The sequence below is a fragment of the Eurosta solidaginis genome, chromosome 4, assembly GCF_040869045.1.
Source record: "Eurosta solidaginis isolate ZX-2024a chromosome 4, ASM4086904v1, whole genome shotgun sequence".
NCBI lineage: Eukaryota > Metazoa > Arthropoda > Insecta > Diptera > Tephritidae > Eurosta > Eurosta solidaginis.
Window position 1 is genome coordinate 26539111 of NC_090322.1, and position 12504 is coordinate 26551614.

At 41.5% G+C, this 12504-nt stretch overlaps 1 protein-coding gene across 1 annotated transcript in view; it reads left to right on the forward strand.

The window, feature by feature from the left end:
- The window catches only part of LOC137249420 (uncharacterized), a 38610-nt gene that overhangs the window by 11073 nt on the left and 15033 nt on the right, over window positions 1-12504 (forward strand). The window lies entirely within an intron of this gene.

Here is a 12504-nt window from a genome sequence, read left to right on the forward strand (position 1 = left end):
TTTTCGAGGCTAACATTGTTGGTATGTTAGTGAACAATGAAACGACATCAAAGGACACTAGAACTTCATCATCACATAACCTTATATTGGCTAATCTATCTTTTAGGTTGAACAAATTCTTAACACTGTATTTTTCCGATATTAAAGCTTGTAGAATATCTCCAACGTAATTTGACAATTTGTAGCAGGGGACCATAACTGAAGAAACAATCGGACGTAAAGGCATTTCAGGCTTATGTATTTTTGGCAATCCATATATTCTAGGTGCCAAAGCCGCAGAGCAAGTGAGTTGTTGTTTCTCTCTATAATTGATATGTTTGTTTTTGTAAAGCTCGTCCACTATTCTGTTGTTTTTCTTTTGTAAAGTATTTGTAGGGTCAGTTCTTGTTGCTTTATAAGTGCTTTTGTCTACTTACGTCGAAAATAAATAAACTTAAGAACGAAAAAATGAAGAAGCTTAAAATAACAACAAACGATAACTGGTTCGTAAATAAAACAACGATTGATTTCCCTAACGAAGTTAAATGGATATTGTCACTTGGTAAAAATTCACAGTACCAACAACAAAATCAAATTTTTCACCTATACACATCATAGCTGAAATTGAACAAATTATACAATCAGTAGAAAACGAAAAGGATAAGGAAATCGCGCGTAACAAAGTGAGCAATAGAATTCTTCAATTTAAGCGTAACATTAAGCATAATGAAGCCCAAAAATTTATATTAGCGGCATTTTATAAGGCGAAAGCGTTCGTCGGCAAATACAAGAACGAAATTGTTTTAACAGAGGTTGACAAGGGAAGGAAAACAGTAACAATGTATAAAACTGAGTATATAGAGAAAATGAGTAAGCTAATCGAAGACAAATGCACTTATAAAGCAACAAGAACTGACCCTACAAATACTTTACAAAAGAAAAACAACAGAATAGTGGACGAGCTTTACAAAAACAAACATATCAATTATAGAGAGAAACAACAACTCACTTGCTCTGCGGCTTTGGCACCTAGAATATATGGATTGCCAAAAATACATAAGCCTGAAATGCCTTTACGTCCGATTGTTTCTTCAGTTATGGTCCCCTGCTACAAATTGTCAAATTACGTTGGAGATATTCTACAAGCTTTAATATCGGAAAAATACAATGTTAAGAATTCGTTCAACCTAAAAGATAGATTAGCCAATATAAGGTTATGTGATGATGAAGTTCTAGTGTCCTTTGATGTCGTTTCATTGTTCACTAACATACCAACAATGTTAGCCTCGAAAATAATTCTAGGAAAATGGAACCAAATAAAAGAAAAAACCAATATTCCAAAGCCGAAATTCCAGGAGATACTAGATTTCTGCCTTAAAGATAATAATTATTTTATGTTTGATAATAAGCTTTATACGCAAACGTTTGGAATGCCTATGGGCAATCCAATTTCACCTACAATCGCTGACATTGTTATGGATGACTTACTTGACAATGCTATTTTGGAACTTAAGAAACGATTTGATATAGACATAAAATTTATATGTAAATATGTAGACGATCTCTTGGCGATAATTAAACGTAGGTAGGTAGGTTGAACTGGCCGGTCCATGAGGACCTCACATAGACTGATTGAGTCCGTAGTGTTACCAGAAGTTTGTTTTAACGACCAAACTGAAAAACCCTATCAAAAACCAGGACCTATGTTATAAAATAACTCCGTCCTCTTGGCAAATACTAGAAGCTTCCTAGGACTTAAGCCACTTGCTGCTTCTAGATCTGACAGCTGTATCACTCCTAATAGCTGGAGTCTTAGCCTGGCAAGTGCAGGGCACGAGCACAGAACGTACTCGATCGTTTCCTCCTCCAACCCGCACTTCCTACACCTGCTATCACTGACCAAGCCTAATTTAAAGGCATGTGACGCCAGAAGGCAGTGTCCAGTCAGAATACCCGTCATGAGTCTACAGTCCTCTCTTTTTAATGATAGAAGCAACTGTGTTAGTCTAAGGTTGTAAGACCTACACATAATCTTCGACACTTTACAGCCCCGCGCTTGAACCCACGCCTTTTCTGCTTGGTCGATCATGTGCACCTCTCGCCTTCGCTTAATCTCGCCCAATCTAATTGGGACGTCTACGGAGCAAGCTTCAAGGGATGCGCCCTTTTTAGCTAATTCGTCCGCTTTTTCATTCCCATCTATTCCCATATGCCCTGGGACCCAATATAGATGTATGCTTCTCCCTGTCCCGATTCTCTCCAGAGACTGCTTACACTCTAACACGCATTTAGATGCTGTGCTATGCGAGATTATTGCCTTAATTGCTGCTTGACTGTCAATATAAAAGTTAACACGGTTGCAGCTTAAGCTATTCTCTTCCAGGGTTTCTACTGCTTTGGTTACGGCTAATATTTCCGCTTGGAAAACGCTACAGTAATCCGGCAGCCTGTAGGATCTGCTTAATTCCGGATCAGCGCAGTATACCGCAGACCCTACTCCTTCCACTATTTTGGAACCATCGGTGTACACATGTATCGCCTCGTCCGCCATTTGCGCACCCTTGCGCCAACCGTCCACCTCTATTGTGGCCTTAAGATCTCCCTCAAAGTGCAGGTAGGGAATCATGTAGTCTGTTCGTCTTGTGACTGAGGACGCTATACTACTATGGCCATATGGTCGGCGCTCAAGCTGCCCCGAAGCACCGAGCCTGGTTGCGGTCGTTAATGCTTTGTTCTTTGCTACCAGGTCTACAGGTGGAATGTGCAGAATGGCATACAGTGCAGCCGTCGGGGTTGTTTTCAGGGCTCCCGTAATGCAAAGCATCGATAGTCTGCATACCCCCTCTAATTTTTTGAGGTATGTTGTTTTTTGTGTGGCTTTCCACCAAACAAGAACTCCATAGTATAGAATAGGGCTTACAATCGCTGTAAAAACCCAATGAGAAAGAGAGGGCGATAGGCCCCACGTACACCCCAGCATTCTTTTACATGCATAGAGTGCCGTTGAGGCCTTCTTGACCCTCTCCTCCACGTTGAGCTTCCATGACAGCTTACTGTCTAGGATGATTCCTAGATATTTTGTGCAAGGTTTCTCCTGTAAGGTCACCGCTCCTAACTTAGGCCTGGTCCAATTTGGGACCTTGTACCTCTTTGTAAACAAGACCATATCCGTCTTCTCCGCATTGACTTTCAGCCCGACATTAGATGCCCAGGTATGAATATCCCGAAGCGCCCGATCCATCAAAGAACTAATCGTTGGAAGGCATTTTCAACTTATGACAATTGCAACGTCATCTGCGTAAGCCGTAAGTTTTACGGGTCCCTCATCGAATTGCCTGAGCAGTTGGTTGATGACCAGTGTCCACAGCAGAGGTGATATCACCCCTCCCTGCGGCGTGCCCCTGTCCACTGATTTCGTGGCCTCGTACAATCCCCATTGTGATGTAATCTTTCTGCAATTTAACATGCAGCCGATCCATCTGATTAAGGCAGGATGTACTTTAATGTAATTAAGACCATCCATAATCGCCCATTTTGCAACATTATTGAAAGCCCCGGCAATGTCCAAGAATACTCCTAGAGCATACTCCTTATATTCCAGGGATTTCTCTATGCTTATTACCACCCTATGCAATGCGGTGTCTACCGACTTGCCTTTGGTGTACGCATGCTGTGTTGTGGAGAGCAGCTTTCCATCCACGTTGGACTTTATGTACACATCTATCAGCCTCTCAAAGGTTTTGAGCAGAAATGATGTTAAGCTAATGGGTCTATAGTCTTTGGGATACACGTGACCGATCTTCCCCGCCTTTGGTAGAAAAGCTACACGAGCAGTTCTCCAAGAGTGCGGAACATGATTCAGTCTTATGCACCCATCGAATATTATTTTAAGCCATTCCACGACCGCCCACGAATTGTAGCATGGCCGGGAATATACCATCTGGGCCCGGCGATTTAAACTTAGAAAACGTCTTCACTGCCCACTCGATCTTGGTATCGGTCACCAAGCCCGGCACCACTAGCTCCGTGATCGAAGTGTGAGTGATGTCTGCTGGTTCTTCTAAACCGTCTCCCGATGGGAAATGTGTATCGAGAAGCACCTCAAGGGATTCCTCACTATCACGTGACCATTCCCCGTTCTCTTTCTTTATTAGTCCCTGGACTATGTTTCCCTTTGCTAGGACTTTTTTCAACCGTGCTGTTTCACTGGAGCACTCTATGTCCGTACAGAAACTTTTCCATGAGTTTCTCTTCGCCCTGGTAATTTCACGCTTGTAGATCCTCAGTAGATCCCTGTACTCGTCCCGACACGCTTCGCTTTCCGCGGTCTTTGCGAGTTTAAACATTTCTTTTACCTGTCTTCTTAGAAGACTCAGCTCATTGCTCCACCGTGGCGGCTTTGCTTTTCCTCTGAATCTTCTTAGAGGGCAAGCTTTGTTATACGCAGTCATAAGCGTCCTTGTTAGGAATTCATTCGACTCCTCCAGTTCCTCTACATTAGCAACCTCTTTGGGTTGTCCCAGTTTCGTTTCTACATGTTTCTGGAATTTAGTCCAATTCGTTGCCCTAGGGTTTCTAAAGGTTCCTCCCTTCTCTACCCTCTTTAGTGGGATGCTGAAGCTTATATACCCATGGTCGGAGAAGGATGGTCTATCGAGAACCATCCAATCATACCTTGATATATCACGCTCGGAGCTCAATGTAATATCCAGAATATTGCTGGATGTTGGACCAATGTATGTAGGAACATTTCCCCTGTTGGCTATCTGCAAATTGGTTTGCAGGATGTAACAAAATAGAGATTCGCCTCTCTCGTTCGTATCTGCTCCTCCCCACGCATTGTGGTGCGCATTTGCATCTGCGCCTATGACCAACCGCCCTTTGCGCCCTTCCTCCTGTACTAGCCTTTTGCACTCCATCGGTGGAACCTCCGCAGCATGGGCCATGTAGCAGGACGCCAGGATAAATGCCTGCTTATTCTTTTGCTCAACGGCCACCGCTACGAGATCCTCGGTGGTGTAATTAGGCAGCATATATGAATGCAGCTGTTTCCTTACCATTACTACAGCTCGCACCCGTCCTTCCGTTTGTGCGTAGTAAACGCCAAACCCGCGCGCGCTAAGTCCAGAAACCTTTCCTCCCGATGAGAGCCACGGCTCCTGGATCAGCGCCACGTCAAACGAACCCTCCTCAAGGGTTAGGAGGAGTTCGCTCGACGCCACTTTACTGTGTTGGAGGTTTATCTGTAGGACTCGCAGCACCATTGGGCTGTTTGTCCCCCTCCAGCACCTTCGTCTTGACGTCGTCGTCCTCCTCTTGCCCTTTTGGTTTAGAGTATTCGAGGCCCCCTTCAGCCCCTCGTGAATGTTGTGCCGTGTGTTCCTCTGTGCGAGTCACAGCACCATTTAGCGGTTGGTCCTCTTCTAGCACGTTCGTGGTGACGTCGGGGACCTCCACCTGTCTTTTTCCCTTAGGCTTCTGAGGTCCTTTTCGACTTCGCCCACTTCCAGCGTGTTAGGATTTTTATCCTCGGGACTTCTTTTCCTGAGTCGCATGTAAATTTTGCCAGTGCCAAAGGACATTTTGCCAAGCTGCGTGTACAAAATATCCTCCGCCTGCTTGTTTATTTGGAAGATGTAGAACTGACCATCCTCGGTAGGCCGAGATACAGTAAGTACCTTCCAATCCTGTGTCGGTATGTTCGGATTCTGATTCTGCAGAAGTCGCAGTGTATCCTCCGACTTCATCACGCATGGTATCCATACCTTAACTTTTGGTACCGTGGGGATTTGCGCTTTATCCACCACCTCAAACCGCGCGTTCGTGCCTTGCCTTAGGAGGTTTGGAACGACTTCCTCCAGCCACCGCAAGCTCGCGATGTTGTCGCACGCTATCATCTTCACACCATTATACCATCCCCCCGAATCAAAGGTTGGAAGGGGCTTACTTGGTTGTTCCCGCATCATCTTAAGCATTAAGCTAATAAGCTCCCTTTCCACAGATCTCCACCTTTCAGTAGTCATTTGTCCGAACGGACTGCTACGATCAACCAGCGCCACAGTCAGTGACTGCTTTGCCACATCACTCATCTTCTCGGGAAAAGCAGGAGTCTTAGTGTTATCTCCCTTTAGAACCTCCGAGAACACCGGAGTCTTCGCGTTAACTCCCTTTAGCGCCTCCGAGAAAGCCGGAGTCTTAGCGTTATCTCCCTTTGGCTTATCTCCTACTTCCGTAGTTGGAACTTCCCTCTGACTGGCAGCTTTCGAGGTAGTTGCTATCTCGCTATTGGAATCCATCTGTCTTACAGCTTTGGGCCTACTTGTCTTGTCTATGCGACTGCCCTGCCTCGCGGCTCTAGGACTGGGTCCTTTCTGCCTCTTGAAAGCAGGCTTGTCGCCTTCTGCCGAACGTTGCCTCTTCATTCTGCCATTCGACGCTTCTTCCTCCTCGTACCGGTTGCAGAACCTAGGGTTTCTCGCAGCAAACCTTTTGAACTGCCTTCGACCTACTTCTACCGCTTCATGGGCCCATTCCAAGCGCTCGATCTCCACTTCTGTTGGGTCGACCACTGCTCCCAAGCGTTGTACAATTCTTAGTGCTGCACGGTACTGCGAGAGAGCTCTTTTACTTCCTCTGCTCCGTACCCTTCTCCACTCTTCTACTCCGTTTTCATTTGTGTGCTTCTCCAACACGGAGTTCATTGAATCAGCACTACTCTCGCTCCCCGAGTCCGACGCATCGCTTAATTCGTATTTGTCGTCCTTGGATTGCGACTCAGTCCTCCTCTTTACATCCTCCTTATTACATTCAGGTAATGAGTTGTTCATCTTGGTCGTACGACCACCTGCCCGACAAGGCGGGCTCAGCGGTCCAGTATTATATACGGGGAAAGAACCGTCCGCCACAGCAGCGCCCCTTACTGCGGTAAGGCCATAAATACTTCCCGAGATGGCCCGGTATCGGGAAGGCTCCGTTCGAATACAGCCGAATTTATCCCCTGGCTGCAAATCGTCCAATAGGCACGGTCCGCATAACACCCTGGATTAGGGGGTTGGCAGTTCTTGGTCACCGACATCCCGCCGCCCTCCTATGAGGCGAAACGGCGTAGATGTCAGTCCTAAACAGCTCCGCCTCATAGTCGGGCGCTATGGAGTTCGGCTAAGCCCTCACACCAACGACAAGGTGCCTACCCTAGTGACGTAACGACGCGAACATTATTCTAGATATTCTGAATAAACTGCAATTTACAATGGAAATAGAAGCCAACTCCAAAATACCTTTTCTTGATGTCTGCATCCATAGGGAGAAACATAACCTTTTTCTTGATTGGTATTCAAAACCTACCTCTTCAGGACGCCTAATAAACTACCTTTCCTCGCAGCCGACCAAATATAAGATTAATACAGCAAAAAATTTCATACATAAAATTTTGACCTTAAGCCACACAACTTTTCATAATGCCAATATACAAAAAATTTATAATATTTTACGCAGCAACAATTATCCTAATAATAACCAAGAAATCATGAAATCCAGCAACCAACCTAACATAAGAACAAATTTAGAAACGAAAGCAGCGAAAAAGTTTTACAGCGTCACATACATACCCAAGCTTACCGAAAATATTGATCACAGCATAATAAAAACAACTAACACAACACCTGCCTATAAGTCAAACCGCACTTTGTCAACGATATTTACAAGAACAAAGTGTCCTGTAGATCTCCATCAACAAAACAACGTCATTTACGAAATTACTTGTAAAGGAAAACCAAACGAAGAATGCGCCAAAATATATATTGGCACAACAAAGCGTCCCTTAGGTGTTAGACTGGGCGAACATGAAGCGGATATAAGAAAACAAAAGAACAGTACAGCGTTATCACAACACATAATATCAAGTGGACACTCAGCTGACTTTACTAATGCGAAGATTATTGACAGGGAACGGAAAGAAACAACAAGATACACTTTAGAAAGCCTGAGAATCATGGAAAGAAGAGAAAAGACGATTAACAAGAAAGAAGATACAGACAATATAGCATCTGCTTACATTACGTGTTTAGGAAAATAGTTTTTAGTATTAACGAGATTACCATAGCGTTAAGTTGGTATTGATTTACTGTCCATAAATGTTCAATGTTTTTATGTTTTTCAAAAGTGTTGTATGTTCAAAGACAATAGTTTTAAATAATTTCAAAAGAGGAAAACCCCTCGGCAAGGTGCAATATTGTAAGTTGGTTTTTCATGTATTATTATCTGTTTTTAGTTGATTTTTCATACGGATTTATCAAACTCAATAGAATTGTATGTAATTTAACATTTTTGTATTTTGTTGTTTGTAACAGATTTAACAAATAAACACATACCCCTGATGATGCTAAAAAGTTATTAGCGAAACGTTGGGTTAGAAAAGTGGAATAATTTAATTTTATTTCGCACTTAAAAACAAAAACTTAGACCGGAAAAGCCTAATAATATACCTTCAGATAATTATTGTTATTTTTTAATTTTTCTAAATTTGAAAATTTGTATTTTGTTTTTGGAATAGTAAGTAGAAAATTTTTCAGACAACCTGCCATAGCTGCGCAGATAGATCCATTTCGAAGGGTGCTAAGCCTTCATCATCAGTACGCATGCCTAAAGCGTACTGATGATGAAGGCTTAGCACCCTTCGAAATGGATCTATCTGCGCAGCTATGGCAGGTTGTCTGAAAATTTTTCTACTTACTATTCCAAAAACAAAATACAATTTTTCAAATTTATGATTACTGATGATGAAGGCTTAGCACCCTTCGAAATGGATCTATCTGCGCAGCTATGGCAGGTTGTCTGAAAAATTTTCTGCTTACTATTCCAAAAACAAAATACAATTTTTAAAATTTAAAAAAATTAAAAAATAACAATAATTATCATTAGAAAAAAATTATTGTTCTGGCCTTGAGCTCGATTCGAACCTTTATTGACTAAAAAATTACTTAATCAGTAATAATATAAATTCTTTTTGCTAGTGTTTTCCATAGCTTAATATAAGCTGGTTTCTGTAATTTAGTCATAAGTGTCTGTACTAAACATTTGTTACTAGACTAAATAAATAAATAAATAAATATTGTACAAACACATTCTAGGGGTACCCCGGTCCACGTTTTGGGCTATATCTCCAGACCCTAGCCTCCCAGTTGTATGAAAATTATCCTGTACTATAGAACTCATTTGATATCCATATTGTATAAACACATTCTAGGGGTACCCGGGTCCACGTTTTGGCCTATATCTCGAGACCCTAGTCACCCAGGGGTATGAAAATTATCCTGTACTATAGCACTCATCAACAGCGTTCATTTGATATCCATATTGTATAAACACATTCTAGGGGTACCGGGCCCACGTTTTGGGCTATATCTCGAGACCCTAGTCACTCAGCGGTGTAAAACTTACTCTGTATTATAGCCCACATTAACAGCTTTAATTTGATACCCATAATATAAAAACACATTCTAGGTGTATCCGGGTCCACGTTTTGGCCTATATCTCGAGACCCTAGTCACCCAGGGGTATGAAAATTATCCTGTACTATAGCACTCATCAACAGCTTTCATTTGATATCCATATTGTATAAACACATTCTAGGGGTACCCGGGTCCACGTTTTGGGCTATATCTCGAGACCCTAGCCTCCCAGTTGTATGAAAATTATCCTGTACTATAGCACTCATCAACCGCTTTCATTTGATATCCATATTGTATAAACACATTCTAGGGGTACCCGGGTCCACGTTTTGGGCTATATCTCGAGACCCTAGCCTCCCAGTTGTATGAAAATTATCCTGTACTATAGCACTCATCAACAGCTTTCATTTGATATCCATATTGTATAAACACATTCTAGGCTTACCCGGGTCCACGTTTTGATCTCAAGACCCTAGGCACGTAGCGAAAAAAAGGTAGACGGTGGCCGATTCTCAGACCTACCCAATACGCTCACAAAATTTCATGAGAATCGGTTCAGCCGTTTCGGAGGAGTTAAGCCTCCAACACCGTAACAGAAAAATTTTATATATTAGAAGATGTAAATATCCGAAAGCCCAAATATCGCAGCACATTTTCAGAACCTTTTTTCGTTTCGTTTTTCAATTTTACAGCTTTATACCAATTACAAGCAGAGAAATAAAGAAATAATTAATAAAATTTTCTAAATTAAATGGCTTATTGAATTCATTTTTCCATATAAATTAAAATAATTAAATATTTCGTTATTGCTTCATTTAATGCCTAATCAGCTTTGCTTAAACGGGTAAGCGCCAATTAAAGGGCCATTTAATGGTGACTTATCCATAACCAGATAAAACAGCTGACAGAACCAACCTTATCGAAATCAATGTAATCGATTAATGGTGCCATCGCTAAAGCCATACCCATAGCATAGCCAACCAATTGGTTTTTGGTTTTTCGCCATATCCATAACCTAAAAATATTTGAGTTGAGAATTTATTAACTTTTTGTAGATTTTATTTATTGTTTGGTTTTAGTCAAAACGCTAAGATACTTATTTTTTATGGTATATGTTTGCAAGTTTTTGCGTTTGCTTCATTTTTATGAAATTTTCACGATTTTTAGGTTAAGGTACCAATAATTGATGCCAATTTGATATGGATAATTATGGCGTTAAGGTTAAGGAAGTTTAATTGGCCCTTAAGTAAGTAAGTAATCAGCTTTGCTTGGTTTTCGGATTTTGTATGGCATTTTGTTGTTAATTGTTACCATGGAGGAACCAGGAACAGGTGAGCGCCGGAAATCGGCTGATTCATACTTTTTTAGTATGATTTGACACTTCAACTTCCGGCGCAGTACAATTTTGGCATTAGTCCATCGATTTACAAAAACAAAGTACATAGAATTTGTATTTATATTTGTTTGTATGTCACCATATATAGTCCCGCCATGATTGTTACAATTGAAAATTAAAAATAAATTAATTAAATTTAAATTTTAATGTCAAAAGCAGGAACCATTTTTATAGTTAGTTTTTTTTTTTTTGAGTCGAAATAAATGAAAATAAATGTAAGGCGTGATAACCTTCGAAGAGATTTTAGGTCGAGCTTCCTTCCAATTTGCGTCGTGCTCCTTTTTCATCTTTCCTACAAATTTGCGGGACGGGACCTACATGTTTTATGCCTACATTTGCATCTGCAAGGCAGATGAGTTTTCATTGATAGTTTATCATGGCAGAAATACACTCGGAGTGCCAAACAATGCCGAGGGGCGACCCCTCTTAAAGTTCTCTTCTAAAAAAACCTTATTTCTAAAATGTTGATGTTGCCTTGCCCGGAGTGTGAGCCGGGGATCTTCGGTGTGGTAGGCGGAGCACGCTACCATCACACCACCGCGGCCGCCGGGTAAAAAAATATTCCTAGGTGAAAGTTTATGGGATCTCGTGGATCCCCATTGTATTTTTATGTCGAATCATGCATCATTTTTTTCGGACCTTTTTCAAAAAAGTCAACACCAAATAATAGTAAAATCCGGATGAGTCCCAAAATAAAAAAAGCTGGTTTAAAAATTTTCAAATTCTTATCTAATTATTTCAATCCGTGCGCCACCTAACGGATTTTTTTCCTTTTGTTGCATTGGCACGGTGTTCTAACCTATGCGTAAAGTTTCACGCTTGTAGGTCAATGAGAAGTTACTTAAAAATCGATTGCAAGATTTGTATGAAAAGCGGACAAACATTCAACCGACCTAATATAAAGGAAGTAAAAAGCAAACATTTTCTGTGCGCGGGAGTTTTTCAAATACTTTGAATGCCTAAAATATTCATTTTTTATTTAAATAGAGCATCAAAAGATATTTGTTGTGGTTGTGGTGCGTTCGGCGTCGCCAACGCGTAGAGGTCTATAGAACTTTTGACGAACTTTTCTCTCCAATACTACCACCCACCACCCACCCACCACCGCCTCATCTGATGTTGTCAGATGCAGCATATAGCAAGACGAGTATGATAAGTGAGTTGTAGAGTATGCTTTTCGTTTGCCTATCTATACTTTACTTTTCAATTGCCTATCTAGTTCAAAGTAACATTTGTTGGCAGAGGTGATTCTTGCTGATGTTGGCTCTGAAATCCAGCCAAGAATCATTTTTATGTTAATGCTAGGTCAAAATAAACAAAGTCTTTTACTATTTCGAAATTATGGCTGCCAACAGTGGCTTGGTTGCCAAGGAGAAAATGCGATGACTTTCCTTGTTGACAGAAAGCACTTCGTGTTGTCCTCATACACCATCGAATCCACCTTTTCCGCTTCTTTTTCCAGTTAGGAGTAAGTAGAACTTACGGCACGGGTGTTCAGGCCAATAATAACAGTGGCATCAGCATACGCCAGTAACTGCATGCTGTTATAAGATATGGTTCCAGAAATTTTAAGTTCTGCCGCTAGTATAATTTTCTCCAAAAATTAAAGCATAATCAAGAGTCGCACAAAATGGAGTCACCCTGACTGTAACCTCGGTTAGTTTCGAGCGGCTCAGAGAG